General features: G+C 43.1%; 1 protein-coding gene and 1 pseudogene across 2 annotated transcripts in view; one reads left to right on the top strand and one right to left on the bottom strand.

The window, feature by feature from the left end:
• LOC149234573 (general transcription and DNA repair factor IIH helicase/translocase subunit XPB1-like) overlaps positions 1-23,627 on the bottom strand; it is a 217,791-nt gene that overhangs the window by 164,517 nt on the left and 29,647 nt on the right. The window lies entirely within an intron of this gene.
• LOC149234574 (putative histone-arginine methyltransferase CARM1 pseudogene) lies at positions 3,174-4,268 on the top strand (annotated as a pseudogene).

The following is a 23,627-nucleotide window of genomic DNA, read 5'->3' as shown; positions in this document are numbered from 1 at the left end:
CCATAGTATTTCTAACATTACTGATATGCTCTGTACAGTGATGTGTGGTTTGATGGTAAGTACACTTGGGTGAAGCCCAGGAGACCGAAGTTCAAATCTCATTGAATACAATGACCTGCTGTGGTGGTAGCTAAAGGAGCAGAATCCCCAATCCCGTCTTGGCGGCACGTGAATCTCGCTCTTGCTCAAATCATAGGATCTTAGTATATCCGACTTGCAAGTAGTTGGATGTACCCCTGGTGTTATAGAGGCAGCGACGAGGATTGATCCTGGGTCTCCCATAGATTAGGACTGGCAGTTACCGATTCACAATGTGTTAATAAAAAAAAACATCACTGATATGTTCCAATGACCTGGCGAGGGTGCCCGCCATGGTGGCTACAAGCAACCCACCAAATGCATTTTACCAGCCAGGTATTAAGCTAAGTATTATTTGGGAAATAACCTCTTCCGTGAGCAAATGGACCCGAAGCTAGGTATTTATTCAGCGAATATTAACAGTGTTAATTCAACAAGTATTAATGGAGTATTAATTCAGCGAATGTGAACTTCTCCCATTAACAGAGTATTAGTTCAACAAATATTAATAGAGTATTAATTCAGCGAATATGAACTTCTCCCGTGACCAAAGGGACCCAAAGTTAGGAATTAATTCAGGGAATATTAACAAAAAATTAATTCAGTGAATATAGGTAGTTTTGTATTGTAAAAATCCCAAATTGCAGGAACCGCAGTTTGAATTTCAGGGTGCACATTATGGTGAAGAAAACATTTTCATATGGGTCCCTAAGCGGATCCAAGCGAATCCGGATCCGGATCCGGATCAGATCCGCGAATCCATCCGCCAAGGCTGACGGATCCGGTAACATACCCTGTGGCTTGTCCAACCATGGCCAACCATTGGTGTGCAGTGTCTACAAGAAAGTGGTTGATTGTATGAGCACTTGATGGTTCCCTTTGAGCATAGAAGGATCTACAGTTGTGGTTGTTGAAGTATTATTATTGGAGCTCATTGGTGCTATGATGTAATTCAGTCTTGTGATGATATGCTTGGCGTATTGTCATTAGGGAAAAGAGAAAACTTTACATGGTCCCCTTTTCTTCTGATTGTGCTAGTCATTACAAGATTAGATTGTGGGACATAATTTATATAATCTGATGGTACATTATCCCTAGGTGGAGCACCCTAGCACTTTGGGTCTTACTTACGGATTACAACTTGGTATGGATGATATTACTTATTATGGGAGTGTGGGCATATATATCCTTTTCATGGTTTAAACTTTAATGGTTTATTTGATGTGGGTTACCTTAGTTTGAGCTTCCGAATGTGAGAGCCCTGGTGTCTTTGGTGTTATCTGACACATAGTTCGCTTTATTGCGACATGGATTAGGTTTTAGATGAAGCACTCACCCACTAGACACATGCTGAGGCACTCACACATATAATATTATTTTATTATTTGATGATGGGGTCGTCCCCTTCCTCCATGGAGTTAGTTGGGTTGTTGTTGACTTTTCAACACTTAATGAGGGGTTATTACACCTTCGAGGATACACCATTATTTTATTGATATTTCACACATGTGGAGTGTGACACCCTTGGTATGTTCCCCCTGATTTTTGTAATGTAATGATACTTGACATTATAAAAGAGTATATTTCATGTAATGGCTTGAAGAGTGGGTGTTAAATTTAGTTAACAATGGTATATTCTATGCTTAGCACAATTACTTCAATGTTTCTTTAAGCAGCCCAATAGCAATTTCAATTTAGATTTTCAGTAGCAATCATATTAACCATTAATCACATTGACAGTAAAAGTAGATAGAACATAAAACAATATGCAGAAGACAAGCCAAGACAAGAGAACACCAGATTTGGCGGATGCCAGGGAAAAACCCCAATGTGGGGAAAACCCTTTGATCAATTCTTCTTATTATTATATCAAAAGTTCAGCAGAGAGAGAGAGTACAAAAGTCAAATTGACTTGCCCAATTCAAAGTCAAAACAACCCTGTCAATTTATGCAATCAAACTTCACCCTAACCAGAAAGTCAACGTTGGTCAAATCAGCAATAAATCATCCTCAAAACAGCTCAGTCTTCCCCAATCAAACTCGGCCTGATCAGGAGGTCAAAGTCAGCCCAAAACAGCTTGGTCAAACTCAGTCAAAGGAGAGAGAAAAACTGTTGTAATTTTCTGCGGTCAACCTGCAATAACCCTAAAGTCAACGCTGGTCAAACTTCCCATATTCCCTCGATTTCTGTGCCCAGAAATGTGGCCTAAAGAGAGAAAAGATCCTCCAACTAACCCCTTGGTTAACACTGGTCAAACTTGGTCTGTAGTCTAAAATTTCAGTCCTGCAATTCAACCCGGAAAACTCATCCTTCTTGCCACACATGTGAGAGAGAGAAGCTGCCCAATAGTTGTATGAACGAATGAGGGAATGAGAGAGAAGAATGTGTTATCACTCAAGGAAAATATTTTAAATTCTGAACATCAATTTTTTGTTTGTCAAAGGGTTGGTGTCAATTTTGGGTCCAGTCTTTTCATCTGGTTTTAGGGTCTAAACAGTGTAAATAGGAGTCTTGTTAAGAGTATTGTTGGTATGTCTAAAAAGGTCAATTCTCTGCTTTAGTATGTCGAAGCTCATTTCAAAGATCACAGTGCATAAACCCTATTTAGGTTTGTGTGAATGTGCCCTTTGTTATCGCAAATGCAACAACTTTAACACATGCAGCATATGAAGGGGAGGATGTGTAGTCTATTTTGTATAAACTACTCATGGTCGCTGATTTCAATGTTAAAGCTGTTCAACAGGCATTACTTAAATTGCTAGAAGGAACAGTTGTACATGTTCCAGAAAAGGGAGCTCGCAAACATCCTCGTGGCGATCATATTCAGATCGATACAAAGGATATTCCCTTTATATGTGGCAGGGTTTTCGTGGATCTAGAGAAAACGATTTCTGAGAGACGGCAAGATTCTTCTATTGGCTTTGGAACGCCTATACGAGCTAATATGAGGACTGGTGGCCTGACAAATGCTACGGTGACATCATTGAAGGTTTTTCAATCCACCGAAGCCAAGGTACAAATAATCCAGAAGATTAATCATGAAGGAGAAGTTAACAAGGCCCGCTACATGCCACAGAATTCATTTGTCATTCATCAACCTATGGAGCAGAGAGCATCTGTCGAGCCATTACGATTCAATTCCCAACAGAAGCAGCAGTCTTTTCATTTGGTTTGACTGTTCAGGAGTGGAATACAGATACATCAGTTGCAGGAGCTGGGGAGAAGTTGGCTAATGGTTCAAGTGATTCATCTTGGAAACTTAACAAGTTTGATAAGAAGATTGAAGCATCATCTGCAAAAATGTATTTCCACTATTATGGGCAACTTCTTCACCAGCAGAACATGTTGCAAGATTATGTGCGGACAGGGTCATATTATGCCGCAGTCATAGAAAACCGTATAGATTTTCATGGTCGCATTGTGGTTGATGTGGGGGCTGGAAGTGGAATTCTCTCTCTGTTTGCAGCACAGGCTGGTGCAAAGCATGTCTATGCTGTGGAAGCGTCAGAAATGGTAGATTATGCACGCAGACTTGTTGCTGGAAATCCATCTTTGGGTCAGCATATAACAGTGATCAAGGGGAAAATTGAAGAGGTTGAGTTGCCAGAGAAAGCAGATATTCTAATATCAAAGCCCATGGGAACATTATTACTCAATGAAAGAATGCTAGAAACATATGTAATTGCGAGGGACAGGTTCCTTGGTCCTACTGGAAAAATGTTTCCCACTATGGGCAGGATACATATGGCTCCTTTTAGTGATGAGTATCTATATGTTTTGGCAACAACAAAATTACTATGGTGTTGACTTGACACCATTGCATGGTTCTGCGTTTCAGGGCTATTTCTCCCAGCCTGTTATAGACGCTTTTGACCCAAGATTGCTTGTGGCCCCTCCTATCTCTCACACAATTGACTTTACAAAGGTCAAGGAAGAAGAGTTGTATGAAATTGATATTCCCTTGAACTTTACTGCATCTGTGGGCACTCGAGTTCATGGCCTAGCATGTTGGTTTGATGTTTTATTCAATGGAAGTGTTGTACAACGATGGCTGACTACTGCACCTGGAGCTCCAACTACACACTGGTATTGCAACGAAGACAGTGAGCCCAGATGTTTGTGTTTGATTACAGCAAGCATCCATCAAAGGCTCCTCAAGAAAGGGTTTGCAATCCTGAACCGATATTGAAAGGTCATTCTAATGAAGGAAAATGTGTATCGCCATGGAAGTTTTGTACCAAGTTCAGGACCATGAAAATAAGATACCTTGCAAAAAAGCAGAGTGGTGTTCAACACCAAAATAAACATGATGAGGAACTTTTTGGGATACTCGAGGAAATGTTTGGCAATGTTCGGAAACACAGATCAGACAACCATGGCTCTTCCAATGCTAGTGGTACCATGTTTACAAAAAGAAAATCCCTTGGAACCCTTGACCGCACCTCACTCTCCTCTCCTTTCCACTGGCTCCTATTTGAGAAATTAGAACAAGAGAAAGAAGCCTGAGGTTAACTGGAATGAAAGCATTTTGCTGGGTGAAAGAACTCCAAAACAAGATGATGGAACTTGCTTAAAAAACAATGGAGGAGATGGCTGCACGATGTCTCATAATAAAGGGGTTTCAGCCAAAAATTATTCAGAAGATAGCAAAGAGGCACACGAGGCATATGCTGGAAACATCAGAAAAGAAGTTGGTTTGGATAGTTTAGCATCTGCGTCTGGTGGTAAGAGGTTGAAATGGGTTTTGAAAGATGAAATTTGTATTGCTTCTGCTGTACAAGATGGTATAAATCGTGGTGCACATGGTGTGACATCTTTAAAAGATGCAATGTCTTTTTCCAAGCATCAAGCGTTTTGGACTGAAGTGACTAGAAAATTTAAAGAGGAGATTGGGCACTATCTATCAACAGATAAGCTGTTTCAAAAGTTTAGGAGCATGAAGTACAGGTATTTGAGTATTAAGCAGAGTGATATCCAAGAATTCAACAAGCATGATAAGGACCTTTTCAATCTACTTGAACAGGTTTTTGGCAATGGTAGTTGTGTCACTTCTGATTCAGATATTAAAAGACAAGACAAATCTGGTGCTCCTTTTTCAGGCAATGAAATTGAAGATAAGATATACAAACAGAGTAGAGTCTAAGACTGTGTTTTTGAAATTACACAGCAGTTTCGTAGCGCGCTACGAAACTGCTGTAACTGCATGTTACAATTGAATTGATCAATTATGATTGACAAAGCAACAAATCTTTTTGAAAAGTTTTGTCATCACACAGGTACATGGGAAAGGCTTACAGCACATCAAGGACGTGGCAGTCTGCTCCATTTTGGGTAATTAAAGGATAAAGGCATGCTTCTTTGGATTCGAACATTTTGAGGCAAACCAAGGACCGACAAACAGGGGCAGTTTCCTATGTTTCAGGGCAATGGAAAAGATGTGTCATTGAAGATCAAACATGAAGCATTAAAGGTCCATCACAGCCACCGCCAGAAGGGAACCAGATGTCAGAGAACGAAAATGATTGTAGACCAAGGCTGTTATGGAGTTAGAGTCATAGTTGATTTAGATCTCTAAAAACTCTAGTCAACACTTTGTTGTATTTATTAAGTAGTTAAAGTTTAAGAGTTGTCAGCAATAGAAGTAGTTTTCGAATTCCCCTCATGCTGGAGGAGGAATCTCGATCAGTTAGAATAAGAGCTCTATATATAGCTGAAACAGCAAGGTAATCAGGGTTGGAAAATTTTATGATACAGCTTGTATTTGGCTTATGTAAAGACTCATTTTCAGTAATATAATTTTGACTTTACTTCTCAGGATTCATGAAGGATTTCTTATGTTCAGAATATGTGATCTTGTCCTATGTGATCTTGTCCTTTCCATAATTTTTACAGTGGTATAGATGTATAATCACTCAGAATTCACTGAATGTGCTCTGATTTCCTGTATGCATTTATAAACTGTGGTCCCATATGAGTTATGTTCTGAATGTCTAAATGCTGAGTGCCCTGACTTCTATGTAAGGTTGAGTTCACTGTTATATTGAGGTGTTGTTGACTCCATAAGCCCAATGGATAGTTGTTTAATGTATTTCCAGCATTCATATTTTTCACAGTTGTTCTATAAGAGTTAGCCATCTTATCTTTAATCAAAATCATTAATCCTTTAAGAGAGAGCCCTCTCAGGTTGAGGAGGCTAAGCCTCAGCCTAAAGTAGGTCTGAAATAGTTACTTAGAGTCAACCTGACTAGCAGCCTATCAGGATCTGATTTTGAGATAACAAAATGTGTGAGTGATGATGGTGTCAAATGAGGTGTGAGGTCACTTGTATTTATACAATTCGTTGTGGGTGAAGAGACACGTCCATTGGGCTTCTTGAGCCTACATGTTGATGTGGCCGGCCTGAACAATTTGCACGTGTGGGCATAAATTTAAAATCACACTTCCAGATGTCCAAATGAGATGATCTTTATACTAATTTAAGCCCTCTCGAAAAGAGGAATTTAATGCGATCGTCATCTCCATCAAATGAGTTGTCCCAAGGTGGAATTTGGCCCTAGTTGTCAATTTTAACACTCCTTCTCAATTAGGGAGAATTCCACCTACCAATCCATTTGTCGTCATCGATCATCATGCCATCCTATTGTCATGTATCATCTATGTCATCTCATCTCTGCTCTATTGAACCATGATGTAATAATGAAGAAGAACCTTACTACTCTTCACTGACAAAAATCAGTCCAGAGGTAGAACCTCAATTGATCTCAAATCAAGTTGTTGAACACTATGCATCCTAGACATAAGGAGTACGGCAGTACACGATGCATCCATCAGCAATACTATGGTCCCTATCCACTTTTCCATTGGCCAGATGAGAGGTACTTCCCATGAGTCCTGGACTACATGGGTAGGATGTATGTCGGGGCATCAGTAGGAGAAGGTGAACCACTCATCCTACTCATATGTTATAGGAGAAGGTGAACCACTCATCCGATGCATATGTCAACCGTAGGGAAAGGTGAACCACTCACCCTAAGGTCACTCATAGCTTCAAGAAGTACCCCAAGGCCCCAAGAGCTCCCAGAGCTCAATGTTCAACTCAAGCGGGACCCTCATAGGAAGGTCTTTCAACGACTTCAAGTCTCTCTCGAAAGGATAAAAATTTGACCTTCCCTAAGGGCTTCGTGAGGATGTTTGCGACCTACTCATTAGTCCTGATGTGTTGGAGCCTTATTGCTCCCCGCTATACCATATCCCGGATAAAGTGGTACCCGATATCAATGTGCTTGGAGCAATCGCAGAACACGGGATTCTCTAAAAGGCGAATCCCACTCTAGTTGTCACAGAAGATCACAGTGGTATCCAGCACGTGCTCAAATAGCTCACTGAAGAGCTTCCTCAACTAAACAGCTTCACTGCAAGCCATACTAGTTGCAATGTACTCGGCCTCGAGGGTGCCTAGAGCAACCTATTTCTGCTTCCTTCTCATCCAAGAAATTGAAGCAGACCCCAATGAGAAGCAACATCCAAACGTGCTTTTACGATCCACCACACTGCCAGCCCAGTCAGCATCAGTATATCCATGTAGCCTTAAATTCCCAACAGTGTATCTCAGTCCATAGTTGATTGTGCCACGAAGATATCTCAAGATATTCTTAGCAGCAATCCAATGTATGTCATGAGGCTCGACCATAAATTGACTCAATGTATTCACAGCGAAGCATATGTCCAAACGGGAGCTTACTAAGAACATCAGGGCCCCCACAAGTTGTCTATATTCGGAAGGATTTGTCAATTCGAACCCAACAACACTTCCACATAGCTTCTTGAAGTTGAGTTCCATCGGAATAGACACAGACTTGCAATCCACCATCCCACATCTCTCAAGCAACTTCACAACATATTTTCTTTGGGAAAGGAAAATCTCACCTTGCTTTTGCCAGACCTCCAGGCCTAGGAAGTAATGCATCAAACCTAGGTCCTTCATCTCAAACTCGGAAGCCAACTCCCTCTTGCATTGATAAATAAGAGGGTTTGCACCTATTAGAAAGAGATCATCCACATAAAGGACCAGAATGAGAGGCATGTCCTTTGCACGTTTGATCTATTTTCTCTATAGCCACGGGGTTTTCTTTAACCCTTGTGTATTTCCTTGAGCCTGGATATCGAAATTTTTTGAAGTGTATTTTGTTTTGAGAAGGTCATTTTCTGTTTTGGGAGAAATTCTTCTCATCTTAATTATAAAATCATTTTAAAAAAACTCTCTTATGTGTTAGTTTTGGGGAAATCAACTTTCTCTTGGGGGGAAGTTTTAAATTATTTTCATGAATTTCATTTTGGGAAAAAATTTCATACTAAAATATTTGTAAATTCATTATTAATTTTTTTTCCACATTAATATTTTGAGGAAGGTGGTATTTAAAACTTTATTTGTAAAACCCCTCTTGAAAAGTTTCAAAACCCTTTATTTGTCTAAGGGGTATTTGTAACTTTAATAAAAAATAAAAAATAAAAACTTAGAGGGAGTTTAGGGTCCCACCTTGGTATATCTATCTCCTCTTCTAGGAGGAGTTTCTCTTGTCCTGCACTAACATTTTTATTTTCTTACACTAACCATTTAGTTCTAATTTAATCATTGATAACTTGCATTTGCCTAAGCACTTCATTTGATTACTATCTCTTGGAGTAAGTAGCTTTGTTACATTTGAATAACATTTATTTAGCTAATAGAACCAAGTTATATTTCCATTGAATTGCTTATCATCATTGGAATAATTACTTGTGCCTTCTAATTCATATATGCTCTTAAAATTATTGAAGTCATATCATAAGTAACTAACATTCTAATCAATAATTTACTCACATAAAGAGCTATTTCTAAGCAAGCTAAGTGGGCTTGATTGTGGGAAAAACTCCACAGTTAAGCGCGCTTGAGCCAGAGGAGTTCTGGGATGGGTGACCTCCTGGGAAGTCCTGGTTACCGGGTGCAAGCCCCGGAAGTGATGATTGATGCTATGTGATTCGTTCTCCACATTTCACTAGTTTCAATCCCACTTCTTCACCCCTGTGAGCATCACCCGATGCAATGAGTGCTAAGTGAACTATTCAAAAATCATGAGAAATTAGTCAGTTACGACTACCTCTCATGGAAATGGTCATACGTTTGAATGACTTACTTAACGCAGTTGAATCCCAAAAAATGATATCTAATATAATGCACTGCGTAAATCCCCCATACTTAAATTCAAAAAGAGTCAAGGGATCTCTACTTGAATGGTTCATGAGGCACAATACTTGCTAAGGTTTTGCAAATGGGGTAGCAAGCTAAGTGGGCTTGATTGTGGAAAAACTCCACAGTTAAGCGCGCTTGAGCCAGAGGAGTTCTGGGATGGGTGACCTCCTGGGAAGTCCTGGTTACCGGGTGCAAGCCCCGGAAGTGATGATTGATGCTATGTGATTCGTTCTCCACATTTCACTAGTTTCAATCCCACTTCTTCACCCCTGTGAGCATCACCCGATGCAATGAGTGCTAAGTGAACTATTCAAAAATCATGAGAAATTAGTCAGTTACGACTACCTCTCATGGAAATGGTCATACGTTTGAATGACTTACTTAACGCAGTTGAATCCCAAAAAATGATATCTAATATAATGCACTGCGTAAATCCCCCATACTTACATTTCATGTTTTGAAGCATTTTTAATTTAAGCATTGGACTAAAATTTCATTACTAACTTGCACTCTAAAACACATATCCTAATTTGATCAATTGAATGTGAAATTGTATTTTGTTATTGATACATTTGGACCATTGTGGATTAATATCTCTCTTGAAGCATATTGATACCATTTTACCTCATTGAAGCATTCCATTGTGCATTTTAGAGATAGATTTTGCATCATTAAAACTTATCTCCAAGCATAAGTTTGGTTGCATAGAGAGTTAGGACCCCTTCTCTGTTATTAAAAAATATATATATAAAAATAATACAAATAATGTAAATAACAATAATAATAATTAATGATTATTAACTAATAACTAGTAGTGAAAAGGCATGTCTTTGAGCACATGACTGTTGTGAAGAGGTACCTTCCTAGGTATATAAGCAGGCCCTCACCCTCATTGTAATCATCTCACTTGTATTCAAATATTCTTATATACAATTGCTTGTCCTACAATGGATGTTTTTGTCTTTACATTGGTATCAAAGCAATCCTCTGAGTATATGAACCTTGTTCATAACATTGGTATCAAAGCATACCGCTGAAGTTTACGAACTTTGTTCGTTACATTGATATCAGAGTTGTTTGATCTTCTGGCCGCTCCAGTGCTGCACAACGCCAACCTGAACTGGCCTTTGGCCATCAAGTTTTAGTTAAATTGTTGTCGTTGCAAGTCAAGTGTTTTGCTTCACAAGTTTAATTGGAGGTTCCCCATTCTACAGTCCTCCTCCTTCCCCTGTGTGAGCTCCTCTTCCTTGTGTATAAACCCAATGTTAAGGAGAGAGAAGAATGAGTGAGATGAGATGATAAATAATGACTCAACCTCACTTGTATTTATATGATATGTTGGGCATGTGTGCCACACATTTAGCTGTTGGCCAACCTTGACAATTTGTCAAGTAAATACAAATAAATTCATATCTCCATAAATACTTGTCGAAATCGGATGATCATTAGATCAATCCTACACCTCTCGATGAGAGGAATCAAGGAAAAATATCAACTACCATAAATAAGATGACCCACATGGAGTTTGGCCCTAGTTGCCAATTTTAACAATGAGTGCATACTGAAGCTGGCAATTAAGAGCCTTGCATTCTTCGCTTTACCAATGATTCATAAGACAAGAGTTCGTTTTTGGGGTGGAAGTGGGCCAAGTGGAGTGAGGGTAGGACTAGAGGGTTGCATCCCAAACGACGGATGAGAGGCAAGTCCATTTCGTAGAAATCTTTAGAGAAATGTTCTCCACCTTCAATTTGCTACTTTGTTGGTAAGTTCATAGACCTCCATCCGTAAGGTCGAGTTTGATGAGTACAAGTGTTCCAATCTCGTGATCAACGCCTAAAATTGTTATTAGTGTCCCACTCTTTGAAGCCTTATGTGTCGAAGTTTCAGACCCCAGTGATTGTCTTGGTAATGTCTCCAATTAAGGGGTCTTCCATCCTAACTGCATGAGAGGAGTCTATTCCTACATGTAACAAAGGAGATAGACGAATAACCTACAACGAGGTCATCAAGATGGGCTAATGAGGCAAATCCCCCATGGCATTCGAAATGCCCTACAAATTGCCCTAGACAACGGACTTTCTCGTCGCAATGAAGTTGCCCGCTAAAGGTCAAGTCTGATAGAAGATGCTATGTTGCACAGAGAAATGTTGCCCACATTCTTGTATGACATCATGTCCCTGTAGCCTCAACCTCGTATCCTAGAGGCTAGCATGTCACTATAAACTCAATTTGCATCCCTGTAACCCCCACATCCCTCTAAACATGGCACACATTCCTATCCTAATATGTCTCACAGCCAACACGAACATGATGGCTCGAGCGCAATACAATGGCTCAAGGGCATGAGAGGCCCAGTTAGGCAAAGGCTTGATGCACCATGTATGGAGAAGAGGCAAGTGACAAGGGCTCAAAGGAGTCAGTTAGAGTCGAGGATAGTCAATGCTTTTGAGAGACAAATGTGGGCAGCAGTTTCGACAAGTATGAGACTAGTTTGTGCAAGTAGACGGCAATTGCGAGTGAGAGAAATCGGGCTACAGGCTAAGTGAGAGCTATTGATCAAACAGTCATGCGAGCTATGAAGGAGAAGTAAAGCTCAAGGGCAGAGCTCAAGATAAGATCAAAAAATGCATGGAAGGAGGCCTGCCCCACCCATGTGCCCAACCTCGTGTTGATTTGGGGTAGCATTAGATGTGCTCTAGCCACGAAATTTGGTGGAGAGGTTGGGGCACAAGATCTCCAATACCCAGAAAGGGTTTGGGCAGATTCCAAACAGTTCAGGAGATATTAAAATAATTAATATTTTTAGTGGAGTCCCAAAGTCTAAACTTAGGGAAAATAAAATATTAATGTGGATTAATATGAAACTGTGTTAGAATGGTCCAAAAGACATGGATCAAGCCAGATCTAATCTTAGCCGTTGATTAGGGACATAATCTCGGCCGTTGATGTCAACGAGAAAAGTATAAGAGGAGGCTTGAGGGTCACTTGGAGAACACACTAGAGTGATCAGTCATTCTATTCTCTGGAGCGAGGTTTGCTAAGAGAGATAGAATTAGTGATTGGGAGTTGCAGTTGAAGGTCATTGAGTACAGAGAGAGAAAGAGGCAGAGATAGTGCCGGAAGAGCAGCGCAGTAGCCGGGGAGAGTGACGCAAAGCCAACCGGGGCTCACGCAGGGCCACGCAGAGGAAGTCGGGAGCTGTGCAGAGCCTCAAAGAGGCCAACGTTGCTAATGCAGAGGACCAAAGCGCTAACGCAGACCCATCCAGGGTGACGCGGGTCCAGTGCTGGACAGAGAGGGGCTGACGCAGTCCAGAGAGAGGCTGACGCTGGGGTTTCTGGGGCAGATTGGTGCTGAGGAGCTGTCGGAAGGATTATACAGGGTTTCAGCCAAGAGATTTGTCTCAAACTGAGAGGTATTACTGCCAAGGAAATTCTCTGTTGGGTAGGCAGGTTTCGGCACCCAGATTGTACTCTGATATTGCTTAATAAGAAAACCCTCAAATGGTTGCACCGATTTTCCCACATTGGGTTTTTCCGGAGACATTGGTCCAAAAATAAAGGTGTCATATGGTGTGATTGTTTCTGTTTCCTTTAGTTATTGATCTGTAATATGTTGAGCATGCACTAGTGTTTATTTTCAGTATTTACATTGTAAATAACTTGTTAAGTAAAATAACAAGTAGGTAGGAATAAATCAGATAAAGTGCATGGAGGGTTTCTAACTAAGTAGACTTAGAAACTTCAACATGGTATCAGAGCGTGATTGCAAATCACAAGAGGACTAAGGACATCAACCGAGCGGAGCAATAGCAGTAGAAAACAGTTGTCCTGAGGTGACAGAAGTTGTTTCTAGCAGAGCAGCAACAAGGAAGGGTGACACAGTGCCTGTGTCATCAAGGGTGAGCCGAGAAGAGGCAGCGCAGACGCTAAGGAAGGCAAAGGGAGCTTCACGCAGAGCCATGCAAAACCTGGGAGGGCTGACGCAGTTGGGTGAGGAGGTCGGGTTGCTAGTGCCGGAATTACGCAGAGCCTAGAAGCTCTCACCTTCAGGTTGCTGGGGTTTAGAAGGCTATGGGTATATAGCAAAGTGGAGTTGGTGAGGTATTGTAGTCAGAACAGTGCCTGACAGAGCAAAGCCAAGAGGAGGGAGTTGTTGCCGAGGGTTTCTAGACGAGAACCCCAGATCAGTGGTGTGGTTACACAAGACGATTAGAGTAAGGGGCATCTCGACAGCGGCAAAAAGATTTCCATGAGGGAAATCGGGACTCGGAGGGAGTCTAGAAGAGAACTTCCAGAAGGGAAGTAGAGACTCGGAGGAGTCAAACAGAGAACTTCCAGGAGGGAAGTAGAAGAGAATCATGGCACTACACGAAGTAAGAGACCAGGATAGACTGGACGAAGCGTCGAACTCCACAGTTTGGAAGGCCAAAATCTTATCCGTACCTGACATAAATCGTGTCAAGAACTTCGCCTTGAAGGTAATAGCTATCCTAGTCGACCCCAATGATAACGACAAGGAGGCAATGGCGAGGGCCAAGAGCATCATCCTTGATGGGGTCAAGGATCTTGTAGTACCACACATTGCCGAGAAGGAAACAGCATATTAGATGTGGGAGGCTCTCAAGAAATTGTACCAGCATACTTCTGTGTAGAAAAGAATGCTACTTGAGAATAAGTTGAGATCGTATCAGATGAAGGGAGAACCGATTAACACCTTCCTCGGAGGACTGAATGAAATCCGAGATCAGTTGACTGCTATAAAAGCCACGCCGGATCAAGAGTTGATGGTGAGGACAGCGCTGAATGTTGTCTCAGAAGACTGGGAGGTATTTGTCTAAAGTATATTGGGCAGATGGACTCTCCCACCTTGGGACGAGAAGTGGGCGGCTCTTTGCCAGGAAGAGATTAGACGGCAGTCGAAGACGGGTAAAGACGGGTAGCAACAGCAAAGGGATCAAAGTCAAACAGGAGGAGGAAGATGTTGCCCTAGCATCTAAGGGAAAGCAGGAAAAGTGAAAGAAGAAGGATCTCTCCAAGATTAAGTGCTTCCACTGTGGAGAGTTGGGCCATTATGTGACCCAGTGTCCAAGGAAGAAGAGTAAGGGAGAGTCTTCCGAGATTAAGGCAGGGCCAGCACGAGCAAAGAAGGAAGTTTTGACAGACGATGACTGTACCATGAGTGCACACGCACCACTTAAGTGAAAGTGGGGAGACATCGAGCTGTAGTCAGGAGGACTACAAGCGATGAGGGGTAGGATCCTCGAGGTACCCAGCGTCTTGGATCAGACCTTGCTACGGGAGCCCCGAAGAGGAGTAGCAGGACCAGCTGAGTCGGGTAGAGACGGATGTGACTGGAGCAGCAGAGAGAGCTATAGTGCAAGAGTCCTGAGACAGCATGAGGCTAGCACGCTGCAGCAGTGCGAGAGGCACAGGAGTGTTGCACCAGTGCAGGAAGGCACAGAGAGGTGTGCAATGGTGCGAGATGCAAGGAGTTGTTGCAGCAGCAAAGAGGTCAAAGAGGGAGCACTTGTCAGCGGCAGAGGGAGCTTCAGCATCAGTGGGTGTCTCTAGCCTAACAGGGAGGTCAGGTTGGGAGATCAGTTACTTACTTCTCAGTAACTGAGTTGCAGTGCAGCAGTGGGCAGCACGATGCAGCATGATGAGAGGAGGTGCAGTGCAGATGCAGTGTTGGGAGAAAGGACCAACAACAGCACGGATGCAGAGGGAGCTGTGGTACAGATGCAGCAATGGCAATGGCAGAACCATGGGCAGCTGTACAGGATGCAGCAATGCAGAGGATGTTGGGTAAGAAGGCCTAGCATCAGCACAGGGACCGATGCCGAATGATCAGAGTGATGCTCAGTGAGGAGCATTACTAGAGCACAATCCTCGCTAAGAGGGAGTGTTGATTTGGGGTAGCATCGAATGTGCTCTAACCATGAAATTTGGTGGAGAGGTTGGGGCACATGAGATCTCCAATACCCAGAAAGAGTTTGGGCAGATTCTAAACAGTTCATGAGATATTAAAATAATTAATATTTTTAATGCAGTCCCTAAGTCTAAACTTAGGGAAAATAAAATATTAATGTGGATTAATATGAAACTGTGTTAAAATGGTCCAAAAGACATGGATCAAGCTAGATCTAATCTTAGCCGTTGATTAGGGACTTAATCTCAGCCGTTGATATGTCAACGAGAATGTAAAAATTTATGTTTTCCCACCCGGTTTTTAGTTTCTCCTTATTTCTCCCATGTAGTTAAATGCCCATTCCCATAACCATACATTTAACAGACTGAAAAAAATAAATATTGCTGAAAACACAAATTCTGAAAATTTTTCAGAATGCTGGAAATTGCAGAATTAAAAATCAGCAATCAAAAACAGCCATTAAAACACATTAAAACACTGATATTTTTGGTCAACTTGACCCTGGAAAAACCCCCTACAACTCTTGGGGAAAACCAGTTTGAGAGCTCTTCTTTATTTCTGAAAATTGCCTTTTTACAGTGAGAATTATTCAGCAAAAAATCAGCAAACAAATTTACAACTTATCTCATTTCCCGTGCCTCACAGCAATCTGGAAATTACAGCAAACAGGACAGCAATAAATGTTGTACGGCCTCCGTTTTGTGTGCAGAAAAATCAGCAAACTGCTCCTCGATTTTTGTGCAAAAATCTGCCTTTCACTATGTGCTGAATCAGCTGTACAAATCTGCTCAACTGCTGCCTTGGAATGTGTGCCAAGCTGCTGTCTCCTTCTCCTCCCTGCTCAGAAATCTCTCTTGCTCTCTTGCTCTCCTTCTCCCAATCTGCTCATGAAAGAATGAATGACCTTTTCCTCCTTTTCCTCCTTTAATATAACTCCAAGTGACTTTTGGGTGATCCAAGTGACTTTTGGGTGATCTCTAAATCCAATGGCTGAAATAGATTTAGATCAATGGCTGAGATTAAATGCTCATTTAAATCTCACTTTCTATTTTTTAATTCACCCCACTTTAATAAAGACCCACTTAGTCATTTATTTCCAAAGTCACTTTTCCTTTCTAATTTTTCATTTACTTTATAAAAGTTACTTTAAAATTAGACTTAGTAACTTTATCACTTAAAGTCACTTTTAAATTAGATTTAACTTTATAAAATTATTAAGTCACTTTAGGAGAAAAATTAAATTCTTTTGGACACTTTTCCCTAGGCCAAAGATCAAAGCCTAAGGGAACCACCTGTCCTCCGATACCAAATTTCAACACTCCCTCTTACCGAGGAAGGTGTTCCTCACCACACCCATCTTGTCTCTGAAGTAGACATGCTTGCCCCGTGGTAAGGCTTTGGTAAGAATATCTGCAACCTGCTCATCAGTGGAAATATACTCAAGCTTCACAGCTCCCTTCTGAACATAGTCTCTAATGAAATGATATCTGATCCCGATATGCTTTGACCTGTCATGAAATACTGGATTCTCCGTGAGTTTAATGCAACTCTGATTATCACAGTAAATCACTAAAGGTCTCAACGGCTGACCAAATAAGCCAAACAACATCTTGCGAAGCCAGATAGCCTCACAACTAGCTAGACTGGCTGCCATATACTCTGCTTCCGCTGAACTCAGTGCTACTGACTGCTGCTTCCGGCTGAACCATGACACTACTGCTGAACCCAACCCAAAACAGCACCCTGAAGTGCTCTTCCTATCAAAAGCACAACCTGCCCAATCAGAATCAGTGTATCCTGCCAATCTCACTCCATCTCCCTGCCTGTAGTCCAGACCATAATCCACTATCCCCTGCAAGTACCGCAAAATGTGTTTTGCAGCCACCCAGTGAACCTTCCTAGGCTCACACATAAACTGACTCATCGTGTTGACTGCAAAACAGATATCTGGTCTAGTGTTGACCAAATACATCAAGGAACCAATCAGCTGCCTGTACAATGTGGGATCCACCAACTCGGAATCCGAAGCATGAAGCTTCTTCCAGTTGGTGATCATCGGTGTCGACATGGGTCTACAATCCTCCATGTGGAATCTGCTAAGGATGTCCACAATATACTTCCCCTGCCCCAGGAAGAAATGCCCCTCCTCCTGCCACACCTCCAAACCCAAAAAATAATGCATCAAGCCGATGTCCTTCATCTCAAACTCCGCCGCAAGATCTCTCTTGCAGTGCTCTATGAGTCTCTCTGCACCTGTAATGATCAAGTCATCCACATACAGCACCAGAATGAGAAGCTCCTCACCAATCACAATAAAGTAAAGGTTCGGATCTGCCTCACTCTTTGTGAAACCCATCCCCTGCAAGTATGCATCTATCCTGGAGTACCAAGCTCTGGGAGCTTGCTTCAGGCCATAAAGGGCCTTCTTCAGTCTGCACACATGGGACTCCTTCCCATGCACCTCAAAGCCCTGTGGCTGCTCAATGTACACCTCCTCCTGTATGAAGCCATTGAGAAATGCGGTCTTCACATCCATCTGGTGGATCTTCCAACCCATCTCTGCTGCTATCGATATAATGGAGCGGATCGAAGTATATCGAGCCACGGGAGCGAAGGTCTCCTCATAATCAACTCCCTCTACCTGGGAGAACCCTCTAGCTACAAACCTCGCTTTGAATTTCTCAATGCTGCCATCTGCAGCATGCTTTACCTTGTAAAGCCATCTGGAAGTAACCACGGATTTGCCCTCAGGCCTCGGCACCACCTCCCAAACATCATTCTTCATGATAGAAGAATACTCCTCCTGCATGGCCTCTCTCCAGACCTGCTGGCTAGCTGCCTCCTCATAGCTAGAAGGCTCAGAGTCAAGGATGCTGGTAACCATCGCCATATAGCTACAAAACCTCTCAAGTGGTCTACTCTCTCTGACCAGCCTCTTCGGCTCAGCAACAGATGTGGCATCTCTCAAGGTGTCCTGAAGCCACTTGGGCTTCCTCTTCCCTGAGCGCACTTCTCCCACCGGAGAATGAAACTCCTCCTCATCATCATCATCAGTAGCCTGAACTCCTGACTGTCTGTCTGCTGTCCTCCTCCCTGCACCTGAACCTGTAGAAGCTGAGGTACCGTGTGAACTGTCCATCAGTGGACTCCCTAGTGAACTGCGCTGTGAACTGCTCTGCATGCTGCCTGGAGCACCACCCCTTTGGCTCGATGAGCCACTGCTCACTGACGGACCTGACATCCTTATAGATGTACCTCCGGATCCTCCTGATCCCTGCCCACTGGATCCCTGCGACTGACTCAACTGCTGCTGAGGGTCTGGCTGATGCAGATACTCTAATTCCCGTGACCTCCTAAAGGCCCTGTCCTCCTCGAACTTCACATCCCGTCTGACAAAAACTCTCCTCTGTGCAGGAATGTAAATCCGAAAGGCCTTTGAGGTCTCACTGTAGCCCACAAAGATACCCTTCTCTGCGGTGGGCTCTAGTTTGGTCCTCTTCTCCTTGGGTATATAGGAGTATGTAATGCATCCAAAGATATGAAGATGACCAATATCAGGCTTCTTCCCAGAGAAAGCCTCCTCCGGAGTCATGTGCCCCAAGGCACGATGCGAACTCCTGTTCTGCAAGTAAACAGCTGTGTTGCAGGCCTCTGCCCACAAGAACAATGGCAACCCCTGATCATGTAACATGGCTTTGGCAGCCCCTATGATGGATCTGTTCTTCCTCTCTGCAACCCCGTTCTGCTGGGGGTTGTAAGGAACAGTGAACTCCCTCCTAATGCCTGCCTCCGCACAATAGTCAACAAACTCTCCAAGGGTGTACTCTCCTCCATTGTCCGACCTCAAGGACTTGATCTTTCGACCTGTCTGAGTCTCCACAAGAGCTCTGAACTCCTGAAACCGCTTGAAGACCTCACTCTTGGTCTTCAAAAAATAAATCCAGGTCCTCCTGGAGTGATCATCAATGAATAAAACATAGTACTCATATCCACTCAAGGAAACATGAGACATCCGACCGCTCACATCGGAATGAATCAAATCAAGTATCCCCGTCACTCTGCTGTCACTGCTGGGAAAAGGGGATTTGGCAAATTTGCCCATCGCACAACCTCTGCAAGTATCAAAGTGATCAGTACTGAAATCTAGCACACCTGTAGTGATCTCCCGCAATGTCCTCAAGGCTCCATGATACATATGTCCCATCCTGCGGTGCCAAATCTCACACAGCTCAGAACTGCTAGCTCTGCTATCGGTACTACTGCTCAATGCCAAAAGGGGCTGCAATGCAAACTTGTACACCCTTGCATGGCATACACCTATCACTCTAGCTGAATCAGCTGGAGTGCCCCTGGGATACATCAACACCTGTCCTCCCCTGAACAGTACCTCATATCCTCTGTCCTCCAAAGCTGAGACGGATATGAGGTTCTTCCTCGTCCCTGGCACATAAAGAACCTCTGACACCTTCAAGGGAGGTTTGGACTCCCTCTAAAATGTCACTGTCCCCACCCCGACTGCTCTAACAACTCTGTCATCACCGAGTACTACCTCAATATCAGTGCCACTCTCTGAAAGCTCTGAGAAGTACTCCCGGACTCCTGTCGTGTGACGTGAAGCCCCACTGTCCACATACCAGATACCTGTAGATGCTCCGCTAATCGAGGGAAAAGCATGCTCCCTCTGAACCTGTGTGGCAGGTGATCCTGCACTAAAGGACTCACACGTAGTGAACGCAAACTCTCGGTCAAAACGACCAGCAAAGTCCTCAATCTCTGCTGAAGCTGCCACGTCCTGGTTCTTCCCCTTCTTCTTCTTCTTCTCCGGACACACAACTGCATAGTGTCCCATCTTCTGACAATTCCAACACTTTACTTTGGAATAGTCCTTCTGTGAGTTACCCTGTTTACCTTTACCTTTGCCTTTGCCTCCACCACCGCTTGTGGAAGCCTGCTTCTTCCCTTTGCCTTTCTTGCCTCCTGCCACCAGTGCTATGTCCTCATCCTGCTCAACTAGCTTGGCTGCCCCAAGCTGTCCTTTCCTGATCTCTGTCTGAATACAATCATCCCAAAACCTCTCCCATGTGGGAAGGGTCTTACGTGCACAAACCCCATCAGCAAAGTTCAACCATGAACGGGGGAGGTCATTCACTGCAATACGCACCAACTCAGTGGATGGAATGGCCTCTCCAATCGCTGCCAACTCATCTCTCACATTGATAATCTTTGTGAGATATCCAGCTGCACTATCATTCCCCATCTTAATGTTCTTCAGCTTCTCCTTCAGGACCATCTTCCGGTTCTCATTGGTACTCTGGTAGAGATTGGACAATGCTGTCCACATCTCATGGGCATTGCTCTTTCCTCTCACATGAGGAATGCAATGGTCTTTGATTTCGTCTAGAATCAGCCTCTTACCCTTATTGTTCTTCTTTTTATACCCAGCCAACTGAGTAACATCAGTGGGCACAACAACAGGGTTCTGTGCGGTATGCACCATGATATCCCAGACTTCTGCCTCCTCAAAGATACTCTGCATTCTCTCCTTCCAAACACTGTAATTTGTATGCCCATCCAACCTATCCTCCACCCTCAATCCCAATGACATCCTGCTGTCCTAAAACTGAAAGAATAGCACTGTTGTAGTAAAGATAAAACTGTTGTTTATGAAAAAATCAGCTTGCTGGAATTTTCTGAGTGAAAAATCAGCAACTGTAATTTTTCCTTTTGCTGTCCCAAACTGCCCTTCAACACTCAACCTCTGATACCATGTAAAAATTTATGTTTTCCCACCCTGGTTTTCAGTTTCTCCTTATTTCTCCCATGTAGTTAAATGCCCATTCCCATAACCATACATTTAACAGACTGAAAAAAATAAATATTGCTGAAAACACAAATTCTGGAAATTTTTCAGAATGCTGGAAATTGCAGAATTAAAAATCAGCAATCAAAAACAGCCATTAAAACACTGATATTTTTGGTCAACTTGACCCTGGAAAAACCCCCTACAACTCTTGGGGAAAAACAGTTTGAGAGCTCTTCTTTATTTCTGAAAATTGCCTTTTTACAGTGAGAATTATTCAGCAAAAAATCAGCAAACAAATTTACAACTTATATCATTTCCCGTGCCTCACAGCAATCTGGAAATTACAGCAAACAGGACAGCAATAAATGTTGTACGGCCTCCGTTTTGTGTGCAGAAAAATCAGCAAACTGCTCCTCGATTTTTGTGCAAAAATCTACCTTTCACTATGTGCTGAATCAGCTGTACAAATCTGCTCAACTGCTGCCTTGGAATGTGTGCCAAGCTGCTGTCTCCTTCTCCTCCCTGCTCAGAAATCTCTCTTGCTCTCTTGCTCTCCTTCTCCCAATCTGCTCATGAAAGAATGAATGACCTTTTCCTCCTTTTCCTCCTTTAATATAATTCCAAGTGACTTTTGGGTGATCCAAGTGACTTTTGGGTGATCTCTAAATCCAATGGCTGAAATAGATTTAGATCAATGGCTGAGATTAAATGCTCATTTAAATCTCACTTTCTATTTTTTAATTCACCCCACTTTAATAAAGACCCACTTAGTCATTTATTTCCAAAGTCACTTTTCCTTTCTAATTTTTCATTTACTTTATAAAAGTTACTTTAAAATTAGACTTAGTAACTTTATCACTTAAAGTCACTTTTAAATTAGATTTAACTTTATAAAATTATAAAGTCACTTTAGGAGAAAAATTAAATTCTTTTGGACACTTTTCCCTAGGCCAAAGATCAAAGCCTAAGGGAACCACCTGTCCTCCAGTACCAAATTTCAACAGAGAAAAGTATAAGAGGAGGCTTGAGGGTCACTTGGAGAACACACCAGAGTGATCAGTGATTCTATTCTCTAGAGCGGGGTTTGTGAAAAGAGATAGAATTAGTGATCAGGAGTTGCAGTTGAGGGGCATTGAGTACAAAGAGACAGAGAGGCAGAGATAGTGTCGAGAGAGCAACGCAGTAGCCAGGGAGAGTGACACAGAGCCAACCAGGGCTCACGCAGGGCCACGCAGAGGCAGCACGGAGCTGTGCAAAGTCTCAGAGAGGCCAGCGTTGCTCACGCAAAGGGCCAAAGGGCTGACGCAGACCCATCCGGGGTGACGCAGGGCCTCCTAAGGCTAACGCAGACCTGTTAGCTCTGCTACATACTTCAGCATTTGGAGGACCGAATACATGCCTAATCGGGTTGTTTATGCTCAAAAAGGATGTGCATCAATCGCTCTTTTCCTTCTCCTTCACCCCGCTTACTTCCTTTCAACCCGCTGCCTCCTTTCTTTCCCCCAAAACCCGGCGTAAATCCCTGTTCCTAAAGGCCTAAGCGCTAAGTTTTAAACCCCATAAGACCGCTTCCACACGACCCCGCGCTTTCGCAACCCATCGTCGTCCTTTGGTCGCAGCCGTTGATCGTTCCGATCCTTTGATCCCCGCCGCAAATAACCTGCCCGCTTGTCTCCCGCCATCCGATCATCTTCGTCGCGATTGGACGGCGATCGCTTCCCCCCGCTGCCATAACTTAACCACACGTTAACTCGCGAACAACGTGGTTTTCGCCACGTCCCATCCACCACGTGTCACGTGTTGAATGGTATCGCGCACCCGCGTACAATTACCGCCATCCTCCGAAAGCGGTGCGGGGAATATTGCCCGCCACCGAAACCGCCTTCCACGCGCGTTAACCCCCCACGCATCTTTCCCGCCCGATGACCGTCGGATCCGCCGCGTCCAGATCCAATGGCTCACGACCGCCCGCTCCCGCTTCCGCCCGATATCCTCCGCCGACTAATTCCCGCCATTGATTTGCGCGATCCAACGGCCGATCTTCCCCCTCAGTTCGTCCACACTGTCCTCGTCCATAGCCATTCCAGACTCCCGAAGGACGAAGGTGGCCTGCATTCATGTACTCGGCGCAGTAACTCCTCAACCACTGCATTCAAGAGCAGTATGACCGAGAACGAAAAGGACAGCCTCGAGCAGATAAACGCATTTATCAGTTATGGAGTTTCATTCATATTACACGCCACCTGCTCAGAGAAAGACCGCCGAACAACAGAAAAGATCGAATTCGTTCATTAAAGCAAGCAATTTGCAGCAGAGACCCATATTAGATAGTTAAAGTGGTTGGTGGCCAATTATGACCCTCCACGCATAGAATAGCAAAGCATTTTTGTAATCAAACTCTGTATATACCCAGAAAACAAATGTAATCAGGGTTGATGGTTGTTGTTTTGATGTAAGGTTCAACTTCTGGAAACTGTAACTACTTTGATACTTGCAGCATCTGGTCTTCATTTTCAGCTAATACAAGCTTCTTTTGTTGTTAGTTGCTCACTTTCCACTTCTATTCTGTTCTAGGCTGTGTTTGT

Source organism: Pinus tabuliformis, chromosome 8, assembly GCF_031772625.1.
Source record: "Pinus tabuliformis cultivar Carrire ecotype Pingquan chromosome 8, CPIR1, whole genome shotgun sequence".
Lineage (NCBI taxonomy): Eukaryota > Viridiplantae > Streptophyta > Pinopsida > Pinales > Pinaceae > Pinus > Pinus tabuliformis.
The sequence above is the reverse complement of the archived record's forward strand: the minus strand, read 5'-3'. Positions and strand labels throughout refer to the sequence as shown.